We start from the raw sequence: 12,488 nt of genomic DNA on the forward strand, positions 1-12,488 counted from the left end.
TCCCTCGTGAAGTTCTCCTTGGGGTATTGGGGAATAGGAGTGTAGGAGCATTTGATTGTAGGTAATCCTAGAGATTTCTCTGATCCGAGCCTGTAGGAACTTAATAAAGAAGGGGGCAAGTGTTTGGAGATCAGGAATGCAGAGATAAGGAGGGTTGTATAGCGGGGGTGAAAGTTTTTCCATGGTAAAGTTAGAGATATTTTTTCCTGGCAGCCCTGGAGAGAGCAGTTAGCTTGAGCTAAAAGAAATGTTTCATGTTCGTTTGTAGGCTCTTCTTCAGACAAGAAGACCCAGCAATCTTGTCCCCTTACTATGTGAAGGATAAAAAGACTGAGAAGCATTAAGAAGTGAATGCTATCCATTCTCCTAGTTCTTCAAGGATATGGGAGAGCTTTAGGGTTAGGGGACATGTAGGGGTTGAAAGATAGGATTTAGGAGGTTTGCTAATATAGGGTTTCAGATTTTTCTGTTTCGCGAGGGCAGGTTTCAGGGTGTGTGTGTAGGGTTAGGTAGATTTTTCCAATTTTCTGATTGACGAAGGTCTGCATGTGGTTCTGTAAGAAACTAGTGAACAAACGTAAGAGGCAGGGTCCAAAAGTTAGAAAAATAAATAGGAGAGTGAGTGGGCCAATGAAAGGCAATAGTCAGGACACCCAGTTTGTGTGAAACTACTGATTCCATGTTTACGAATTCGCTAGGCTTCAGAGAGAGAGAGAGAGAGAGAGAGAGAGAGAGAGTAAGACAGGGCAGTAGCCAATCCCCCTGCCCCTAGACCTACTTTTGTAGAGATTTCTAAAGCAACAAGAAGAGGGATTACTTGTATAGCTTGTTTGGTCTTTAGATCGATGGGTAGTGTACTAGGAATTGAAAGAGGCTCATGGGGTGGGATTAGGTTGATATTTGAGATGAGATAGACTAGGGTACAGATTTTTGTCCAATTAGTAGGGAGACACATATAGGTGTTGGTCCCATACAAATAGAAAGCCCTTGATTGGTTGATACAGGATGAGAGGTGAATAGAGAATAGAAGGACAAGGGTTCGGTTTTGTTTCTCTGTTTCTGAGCTCCAGATGGTCAGGGTACAGGAAAGAGTCATCCCAATAAGTGGGGAGAGTAGAGGATTGTTAGCTAGGGTGACTAATTAAACATTCTTTGAAAACCAGTTTTCTGACTGTACAAATTCTTTTTTTCTGTACAAACCTCCTACAACCTGCATAAACCTTCTACAACTTACATAAACCTTCAGCTTTCATGCACTTTCTTATCCAGAAATAACTGGCCTTCTAAACAACTTGCTTTTCCTTTTTCTTTCAAAAGTATTTCCATACCCTGTACCTTCTATTATCAAAACCATACAATTCTTTTCTAGTCAGAACTCTTGATTTAAAAATCTTCAACCTCTAGTGACAATCAAGCTGACTTTCTTTTTATCCTAGTTTCTCTTTTCCGAAGCCTGATTAAAAGAGTCCTTAGTTTTTTCATATATTGATATTTGCCATACGTAGTCCAACCAGCTTCAGGTTTGTGGTTGGAGTAAAGCACGCTGTTTTTCTACATTGTGTCCGTAAAGTCATGGTACACTTTTGACCGGTCACAGGAAAGCAACAAAAGACAATAGAAATGTGAAATCTGCACCAAATAAAAGGATAACCCTCCCAGTTTCTGTAGGATGTGGCAGCATGTGTACATGTGCAGATGATGACGTAACACCATGTATACGGCGGAGCAGCCCACAGCCATGCCAGTCGAGATGTGGACTGTACAGAGGAAAGTTCAGTGTGTTCTGTGGCTCGCTAAATTCGAATCCGTGACCGAAGTGCAACGTGAGTATTGGCGTGTTTATAATGAAGCGCCACCACATAAGAATAACATTACTCAGTGGGATAAGCATTTGAAGGGAACCGGCAGTTTGGTGGAGAAACCCCGTTCTGGTAGGCCATCAGTCAGTGATGAGTCTGTAGAGGCTATACGGGATAGCTACCTAAGGAGCCCTAAAAAATCTGTGTATGAGCCCACATCGAACTGCACTGAATAGGTATGAGCCTGGGAGAGTTTTCCTTTTATTTGTGCAGATTTCACGTTTCTATCATCTTTTGTTGCTTTCCGGTGACTGGTCAAAAGTGCACCATGACTTTACAGATGGACTGTATTTTAGCAGCAGTGGGAGTTGTCATGATCACAGTGTGTGGACCTGTCCATGTGAAAGTCAATCCTTGGGTGATGTAATGCTGAAAGGGCCTCTTGGACAGTCTTTGAACAGTTTGCTGAGTACCTATAAATCCTGCAAGTACTTGGAAAGGGTGTTTACACTTCTACACTTTGCAGTTAGAGTTTAAGTCCTAGTGGCTGCTGCTTCTAGCTGGAATTAGCAGCCAGTCCTAGCCTACAATAGGCATGGGGCATTGAGACAAGGAATAAAGAGATATTATACATTAAATAAAGTAACAAAATCAGACTGTCAATACCCACAGTAGAGATCTTCGAGGGATAAATAAAATTCAGATATTTAGGCAAGGCATAGTAGATGGTCCTTGTGTTTACAAGAAATGAGATTAGCTTATTTGCTATTTGGAAGAAATACCTTAGGCTCGTGAACGATGTCCTTGGGCCTTCAGTGGCAATTCCCAGCATTCTGGGCAAGGTCAGGTCACAGGTAGCTGGAGCAGGGCTAGAAGAGACTGAACCCACCCGCCATGGAGCAAGGGGGCAGCTTACCTTCTCGTGTCCCTCTTTCCACAGCACAGACGTGTAAACCAGTGGGGCTGAGAAACCTTCAGTTCAATGACCTTTCTTTCCACTCTGGAGCAGGGCCCTGATAGAATTCTATGAAGCCCTTTAGGGCGCTGGAGTATTTAAGAGCGTATGCCAAATGGTGGTATTTCCTGACTTCTTTTGGGCCTTATTTGCCTTTTTTGTTACTTCCTTGGCCATTATAGACCTTAAAAGCCATGCTCAGAAGATCTCACTGAGGGGCTTGACTAAGAGAGCAAAATTGGGGATCCATTTCCAATTTAGACCAAGGAAAGAAAAGATGTGATCTGCGGTGGTAGGTGGTTGGATATTGCAGAGGGTCTGAGTTAGATCTAGGGTGAGACTTCAGGTGTTGGAGTTAAGGCGATGCCTAGACAGACTACGGACTGAGAATGAAGTTGAGCCTTAGCAGAGAAGACAGGATATCCCTTCATGGTGAGGAAGTTAAGAAGGGTGGTGCTGTGTCTCCTTGAGGCAGGCAGGGAGGGGCTGCAGAGGAGTAGGTTATTTACATATTGTAAGAGAGCACTAGTTTTGAAATTGCATGCTGCTAAATCCTGAACTAGTGCCTGCCCAAATAGGTGTGGGCTGTTTTTGATCCCCTGGAGTAAGACAGTCTATGTAAATTGCTGGGCTTTGTTAGTGTCCAGGTCAGTCCAGGTGAATGCAAACAAATTAAGAGTCAGGGTGTAGAGGAATGGTAAAGAAGGCATTCTTGAGGTTTAGGATTGTGAAGGGAGTGGTGTTGGAGGGAATGTGTGACAGTAACTTGTAGACTCATTGATTAGGTGTAAGGATTGTACGAGGCGATAAGCCCCTGAAGATTTTCGAACAGGAAGGATGTGGTATTGCAGGGAGAGTCCGTGGTGGGGATGAGTAAGCCTTGATTTAAGAGGTGGGTAATTATTGGTTTAAGGCCTTAGAAACAGACACAGTTACACATTAAACAAAGACTTCAGATACACATTATGAATTAAGGAATTTAAATGAGCATAGTTTACTTGTTTCAATTAAAATTATACTAGAGATATTTTCTGACAAAGAGACAAGATGGATTACTTACTCACATAGCTTAATATACAATTCTGCTTTTTAAGTTTTTCGAGATGGCAGAAAGTTGCCAGCATAGAGGGGAGGAAGAGAGAAAGCAGACGGATGGACAGTGTGAATAGCTGGATGGATAAGAAGGAGGGTCAGAATCTGCAGGAGAAGGAGGAGGAGGAGATTAAAGTACTGGTGTGGCGTCATGTGGTCAGGAGTCAAAAAGATTTAGAGCTCTGAGGAGAGGGGAGAGGACGGGGGGTATTGGAAGGCACAGTCTCTGAGGAGGGATAAGGATGGGTTGAAGAAGAAAAAAAGACAGCCGAAGCTGGTGAGGTGGGCGAATGGGTCAAAGAAGAAAAAGGAACAGAGCTGCATGTAGAACAGAAGACACAGAAATTAAGGACAGGAGAGAAGGGAGAAGAAAACTTGCACGTAAGGAATTTCTGATGCCCTCCCTGTACGGTGGCAGAAATTGTCAAGATCTCTTAGAATACGAATGTCCCATTTTCAGGCCAATGGGAGTCATTGTCTAGTGTCTGTACTGAGGCCATGCCATGTTACAGAAGATTAATTTCTTCGGTTTGAGGTCTGAGAGACCAGTTTGATGACGTTTTTTATGAGACATCCTAGAGGGGTCTGGTCAGAAGGCTTAGACTCTGAAGAGCCTTGGAGACAGGTGAGCAAGAGGGGGCATCCCTGCCTTTTGTCACTGTCCCAAGAGGAGAGAATCTCCGTGTGGGGGAGTCGTCCCTGATGTAGGTAGTCACCACCTGTCAGGGAGCTCTGAGGACAAGAAGTCCGAGAGAGTGGAGAGGTTTGGCTAGGTGCCCAGTCTTCCGTGCAGTCCACTGAGACTGAAAGTCAAATCCCTCAAAACGTGAGGCATGTCAGAGAAAACTGTCCGACCAGGAAGGGGTGTTTTTAGAGAGAAATTTAGAGGCCAACCGGGGAAGGGGAAGGGAGAAACTCCTTATCTTCTGGTCCGACAGGGGTTCAGGACAGGGTTAGACTGCTGGCCAATCAACCTACAATTACACGTCCAAACAGAATCAGAGAGTAAGCCCGGGACAAGCTGCCACTGCCCGTTGCTTTCCTGGTTGTAAGTATGCACCTCAAAGAGCGATCGTCCAGGCAGTTAGTACCCTGTCCCGGGTTTCAGCACCAGATGTAAGAATGAGACAGCACTCGATCACCAGGTGTGCAGGCTTTATTAGAGGAGAAAGACCTGCCAGGGCACTCCTTTGGGAGAAGTGCACCAGTACAAGCTGGGGGACAAATTATATGGGGTCAAGAAGAATTTTGAGCATGTGGGTGTTGAATCAAAAGTCCTTGTATGTCCAGAGCCCCTCCTTGGGGCGGCTTGTCAGCTTTTTGGAGTTCCTCTGTCTCAGGGACGATAGTCCAGTAAGGATGAGGTCTGACAGATAAGTGGAACATCAAGAGGGCAGTTTGGAATACACATATCTATCAATATTCTCTTGCCTTTACAAATAGACCTGTAATTATTAGCTTTATATACAGTAGTCCCTTGTCTATAATGAGGGTTAAGTTCCAGAACCTTTCCCACCACCCCGCAATAGGCGAAAATCTGCAAAGTAGCCGCCTTATATTTATTTTATTATTTATATATATTTTAACCCTCCCCTCACTCTTATAAACCTTTCCCACACTTACTAACCTTTCCCACACTTATTTTGCTTATTTCATTGCTAAAATAATTAAATATATAAAAATGCCTATCTACCGCAAAATCCCGCGATATACTGAAAAACCCGTGATACAAAATTAGATATATACGTTTTTTATCTTTTTTTTTTTTTTTCATTTTTCTGAAGCTGGAAACGGGGAGAGACAGTCAGACAGACACCCGCGTGCGCCCTCCCGGGATCCACCCGGCACGCCCACCAGGGGCAAAGCTCGGCCCACCAGGGGGCGATGCTCTGCCCATCCTGGGCGTCGCCATGTTGCGACCAGAGCCACTCTAGTGCCTGAGGCAGAGGCCACAGAGCCATCCCCAGCGCCCGGGCCATCTTTGCTCCAGTGGAGCCTTGACTGTGGGAGGGGAAGAGAGAGACAGAGAGGAAAGCGCGGCGGAGGGGTGGAGAAGCAAATGGGCGCTTCTCCTGTGTGCCCTGGCCGGAAATTGAACCTGGGTCCTCCGCACGCTAGGCCGACGCTCTACCGCTGAGCCAACTGGCCAGGGCCTATATACGTTTTTTAAATCTGCGATACAGTGAGACCACGAAAAGTGAGGGATGACTGTATTTGTCTTTTTTTATTTTATTTTTTTAGAGGGAGAGGGAGAGCGTGAGAGGGGCAGACAGACAGGAAGGGAGTCATGTAAGTTGTTCATTGATTGCTTTCTCATATGTGTCTGGACCTGGAGGGCTCCAGCAGAGCGAGTGACCCCTTACTCAAGCCAGCGACCTTGGGTCCAACCCAGCGATCTTTGGGCTTATGCCAGTGACCGTGGGGTCATGTTCATTGTTGGGGAATGAAAAATAAGCCAACAGGGTATTTTGCAGTTTGGAGATGTAGGGAACAGAGGTGTTGGGCCCAACCCCCCACCTCACCTGCCTAATTAAGTTAACAAACGGCTGTGCTTCAGTACTCGGTTCTGCCTGCCCATGTTCCCCGGAAGAGACTGGAAGCTAGTTTCTTTTTGGTGTAAAATTAGATTAACTAGTAGGTGGGGGTTGTCTTTGAGTTGCCTTAGAAGCTAAATTGAATTGCTAATGGCCCACGTTACCCAGAAAATAAAGACGGATGTTTTCTGGGGACAGCCATGTTTTTGCAGCTCGGACTAGTAGTGACTGTGGGCAATGAACTGTGGCGTCCTTCTGAACCTATCCTGTATAGTATATCTTTAAGTCTCTGTCTATCTTTAATTCAATTTCGTACCATTTCCCGCTCGAGACCCTGGAATAGACTCGTTGCGCGGATCACGGCAGTCTATGATTCCACACTCAAGCCAGTGACCCCATTCTCACCACGCTCAAGCCGGATGAGCCTTGGGGTTTTGAACCTAGGTCTTCAGCATCCCAGACCGATGCTCTCTATTCACTGTGCCACAGCGTAGTCAGGCCATGTTTTGTTTTTATATATTTTTTGCCAGTGTATTATTTAGATAAAGTTCTAGAAATAGGATTGTTGGGTCCAAGGGTAATGTAAATTAATTTTGTTAGATTTACCAGGTTTATCTCCAGAGATTTCATATTGTTTAACATTCCCATGGAAATGTGTTAGAGTGTTTGTCACAGCCTCACCAACAGAGTATATGGTCAAGAGGGAATGAACTCTATATAGTTTTAATTTACTTTATTAGGTAAAGTTTTCATATAGCTAAGAACCATTTGCATTTTTAAACCATTTTATTCATTTCTACAGGACTAGAGTATTTTAGAAATGTTTTATATATTATTGATATGATATATGATATATGTTTTATATATGTTTTGCAAATATTTTTCTCAATCTCATTTATATTTTTCCTTTGCTTATGATATGTTTACCTCTTCAAAGTTTTTTAATGTAATGAACTTGATCTATCTTTTCACATAGTTAGAAAACTGTTTCCTAATCTCATGTAATGGAGGATTTCACCCATTTTATTCTAACACTTACATGATTTGTTTTTACATTTATACCTATGGTCTGTTAGAAATTTACCCTGATGTAGAAGGGGTTGAGTTTTGTCTATTTTTATATGGCTACTCAGTTATCCCTACATGTTTATTGAAAAGTTCCTCTTTTCCTCACTGATTGTAGGATGCTGCCATGATTATAACCTATATTTATTTACATGTGTTAAATGACCAATTTCTGTATTTTATATTCTTCTCCATTAGTTTTGTTTCTCCAAACCAAATCTTCTGTTTAATCCACAATAAATTTTACAAATGAGGAAGTCCAAGTTTAGAGTACGTTATTTCCCCAAAGTCATACAGCTATTAAGTGGTCAAATGTAGATGTAAACCCAAATCTCTCTGGCTTTAAAATTCATACTTATATTTACTACCCTTCCTGTCTTCCATGTTACTTGCCCTACCTTCTGCACAAGGTTGTTACTGAGATACATTAAACAGTGTCAAACTGACAAAAGTTAGGTTTTTAAGATTAGAAATGATTGCTTCTTTGAGTTATTTTTAGCCACTTATTGGGAAAATAGCCGAGAACCAAATATAGTCACCAAATATAGCTGTAATTTATAATTTGAAACAAGTTACAGTTATAGTTTACAATTATTATTTTTTTTGTCAATTAATAATTTCTTAAAATTAATTTTAATGGGATGACATTGATAAATCAGGGTACATATGTTCAGAGAAAACATCTGTAGGTTATTTTGACATTTGATTATGCTGCATTCCCATCACCTAAAGTCCAATTGTCTTCCGTCACCTTCTAACTGGTTTTCTTTGTGCCCCTCCCCTCCCCAAATCCTCTCAATCTCCTCCCCCCCACCCTGTAACCCCCACAATCTTGTCCATGTCTCTGAGTCTCATTTTTATGTCCCACCTCTGTATGGAATCATACACTTCTTAGTTTTTTCTGATTTACTTATTTTGCTCAGTATAATGTTATCAAGGTCCACCCATGTTGTTGTAAATGATCCAATGTCATCATTTCTTATGGCTGAGTAGTATTCCATAGTATCTATGTACCAAAGCTTTTTTTTTTTTTTTTTTTTTTGTATTTTTCCGAAGCTGGAAATGGGGAGAGACAGTCAGACTCCAGCATGCGCCCGACCGGGATCCACCTGGCACGCCCACCAGGGGGCGATGCTCTGCCCACCAGGGGTCGATGCTCTGCCCCTCCGGGGCGTCGTTCTGCCGTGACCAGAGCCACTCTAGCGCCTCGGGCAGAGGCCAAGGAGCCATCCCCAGCTCCCGGGCCATCTTTGCTCCAATGGAGCCTCGCTGCGGGAGGGGAAGAGAGAGACAGAGAGGAAGGAGAGGGGAAGGGGTGGATAAGCAGATGGGTGCTTCTCCTGTGTGCCTTGGCCGGGAATCGAACCCGGGACCCCTTGCACGCCAGGCCAACGCTCTACCACTGAGCCAACCGGCCAGGGCGTACCAAAGCTTTTTAATCTACTCGTTCTCTGACGGACACTTGGACTGGTTCCAGATCTTCGCTATTGTGAACAATGCTGCCATAAACATGGGGGTGCATTTCTTCTTTTGAAACAGTGCTATGGTGTTCTTGGGGTATATTCCTAAAAGTGGGATAGCTGGGTCAAAAGGAAGTTCGATTTTTAATTTCTTGAGGAATCTCCATACTGTTTTCCACAGTGGCTACACCAGTCTGCATTCCCACCAGCAGTGCAGGAGGGTTCCCTTTTCTCCACATCCTTGCCAGCACTTATTCTGTGTTGTTTTGTTGATGAGCGTCATTCTAACAGGCATGAGGTGATATCTCATTGTTGTTTTAATTTGCATTTCTCTAATGATTAGTGATGTTGAGCATTTTTGCATATGCCTATTGGCCATCTGTATGTCCTCTTTGGAGAAGTGTCTGTTCATTTCTTTCGCACATATTTTTATTGGATTGTTTGTCTTCCTGGTATTGAGTTTTACATGTTCTTTATAAATTTTTGTTACTAACCCCTTATCAGACGTATTGTCAAATATATTCTCCTATTGTGTAGTTTGCCTTTTTATTCTGTTCTTATTGTCTTTAGCTATACAGAAGCTTTTTAGTTTGATATAGTCCCATTTGTTTATCCTTTTATTTCACTTGCCCCTGGAGATAAATCGGTAAATATATTGCTGCAATAGATGTTGGAGAGCTTACTGCCTATGTTTTCTTCTAAGATACTTATGGTTTCATGGCTTAAATTTAAGTCTTTTATCGATTTTGAGTTTATTTTTGTGAATGGTGTAAGTTGGTGGTCTAGTTTCATTTTTTTGCAGGTAGCTGTCCAATTTTCCCAACACCATTTATTAAAGAGGCTGTCTTTACTCCATTGTATGCTCTTACCTCCTTTGTCAAATATCAGTTGTCCATAGAGCTGTGGTTTATTTCTGGGTTCTCTGTTCTGTTCCATTGATCTATATGCCTGTTCTTATGCCAGTACCAGGCTGTTTTGAGTACAATGGCCTTGTAGTATAACTTGATATCAGGAAGTGTGATACCTCCCACTTTATTCTTCCTTTTTAAGATTGCTGAGGCTATTCGTGTTCTCTTTTGGTTCCATATAAAGTTTTGGAATATGTGTTCTATATTTTTGAAGTAAGTCACTGATATTTTAATCGGTATTGCATTGAATTTATAAATTGCTTTAGGTAATGTAGACATTTTAATGATGTTTATTCTTTCTAACCATGAGCACGGTATATGCTTCCACTTGTTTGAATCTTCCCTGATTTCTTTTATCAATGTTTTATAATTTTCCGAGTACAAGTCTTTAATCTCCCTGGTTAAATTTTTTCCTAGGTACTTTATTTTTTTGGTTGCAGTGGTAAAGGGGATTGCTTCCTTAATTTCTCTTTCTGACAGTTCATTTTTGGTGTATAAAAATGCCTTTGATTTCTGAGTATTAATTTTATATCCTGCCACCGTGCTGAATTCATTTTTCAGGTCTAGTAGTTTTTTGACTGAGACTTTAGGGTTTTCTATATACAATATCATATCATCTGCAAATAATGATAGTTTTTCTTCTTCTTTTCCAATTTGGATGCCTTTTATTTCTTTATCTTGTCTGATTGCTGTGGCTAGGACTTCCAGAACTATGTTGAATAAAAGTGGTGAAAGGGGGCACCCCTGCCTTGTTCCTGATCTTAAGGTGATTGCTTTTAATTTTTGTCCACTGAGTATGATGTTGGCTGTGGGTTTGTCATAGATGGCCTTTATCATGTTGAGGTATGTTCCCTGTATTCCCACTTTGCTGAGAGTTTTGATCATGAATGGGTGCTCAATTTTATTAAATGCTTTTCTGCATCTATTGAAATTATCATGTGGTTTTTCTCTTTTGTTTTGTTTATGTCATGAATCACATTGATTGATTTGAGAATATTGTATCAGCCTTGCCTTCCAAGAATAAATCCCATTTGATCATGGTGTATGATTTTTTTCATATATTGCTGGATCTGGTTTGCTAATATTTTGTTGAGGATTTTAGCATCTAAATTTGTCAGGGATATTGGCCTATAATTTTCTTTCTTTGTGTTGTCTTTGCCTGGTTTTGGAATCAGAATTATGCTCGCCTCATAAAAGGAGCTTGGAAGTCTTCCTTCCTCTTGAATTTTTGAAATAGCTTGAGAAGGATAGAGTTAGTTCTTCTTTGAATATTTGGTAGAATTTACTTGTGAAGCCATCAGGCCTAGGACTTTTCTTTTTGGGAGTTTTTTGATAACTGTTTCTATCTCATTTGTTATAATCGGTCTGTTTAGGTTTTCTGATTCTTCCAGTTTAATTTTTGGCAGATTATATGTTTCAAGGAATTTGTCCATTTCATCTAGGTTGTCTAGTTTTTTGGCGTACTGTTCTTCATAGTATTTTCTTACAATATTTTGTATTTCTGTTGTGTCAGTTTTTATTTCTCCACTCCCATTTCTAATTTTATTTATTTGAATCCTCTTTCTTTTTCTTGGTGAGTCTGGTTAAAGGTTCATCTATCTTGTTTACCTTTTCAAAGAACCAGCTCCTGGTTTCATTGATTCTCTGTATCATTTATTTATGCTCTGATCTTTATTATTTCCTTCCTTCTACTAGCTCTGGGCTTGACTTGCTATTCTTTTTCTAGTTCTTTTAGATGCAGGGTCAAGTTGTTTATTTGAGCTTTTTCTAGTTTCTTGAGGTATTCTTGTAATGCTATGAACTTCCCTTTCTGGACTGCTTTTACTGTGTCCCATAAATTTTGAGTTGATGTATACTCGTTAATATTTGTTTCTAGGAATTTTTAAATTTCTTCTTTGATCTCATTGTTAACCCATTCGTTATTTAATAACATGCTATTTAGTTTCCAATTGTTTGAGTATTTTTCAGTTTTTCTGTTGTGGTTGATTTCTAGTTTCATGCCATTGTGATCAGAGAAAGTGTTTGATATGATTTCAATCTTCTTAAATATGTTGAGGCCGCTTTTATGCCCTAACATGTGGTCTATCCTAGAGATTGTACCATGAACACTTGAAAATGTATATTCTGCTGCTTTAGGGTGAAAGGTTCTGAAGATATCTATTAAATTGAGTTGATCTTGTACAGGGGTCCCCAAACTTTTTACACAGGGAGCCAGTTCACTGTCCCTCAAGACCGTTGGAGGGCCGCCACATACAGTGCTCCTCTCACTGACCACCAATGAAAGAGGTGCCCCTTCCGAAGTGCGGCAGGGGGCCAGATAAATGGGCTCAGAGGGCCACATGCGGCCCGCAATCCGTAGTTTGAGGACGCCTGATCTAGTATGTCCTTTAAGTCAGCTGTTTCTTTGTTTTCTTTCTTGAGGATTTATCTAGTGATGTTAGTGGGGTATTGAAATCCCCTACTATTATAGTATTGCTGTTGATCTCTCCCTTCAAATCCATCAAAGTCTGCATTATATATTTAGGTGCTCCTATATTAGGTGCGTGATATTTGTAACGGTTATAATTTCTGTTGGATTACTCCATTTATCATTATATAGTGACCTTCTTTATCTCTCACTATAGTCTTGTTTTAAAGTCCATTTTGTCTGATACTAGTATTGTTACCTTAGCTTT

At 41.3% G+C, this 12,488-nt stretch overlaps 1 protein-coding gene across 7 annotated transcripts in view; it reads left to right on the plus strand.

The window, feature by feature from the left end:
- KLHL28 (kelch like family member 28) overlaps positions 1-12,488 on the plus strand; it is a 49,677-nt gene that overhangs the window by 13,371 nt on the left and 23,818 nt on the right. The gene's annotated exons all lie outside the window — the stretch shown is intronic.

The sequence above is a fragment of the Saccopteryx bilineata genome, chromosome 4 (genome assembly GCF_036850765.1).
Source record: "Saccopteryx bilineata isolate mSacBil1 chromosome 4, mSacBil1_pri_phased_curated, whole genome shotgun sequence".
Taxonomy (NCBI): Eukaryota; Metazoa; Chordata; class Mammalia; order Chiroptera; family Emballonuridae; genus Saccopteryx; species Saccopteryx bilineata.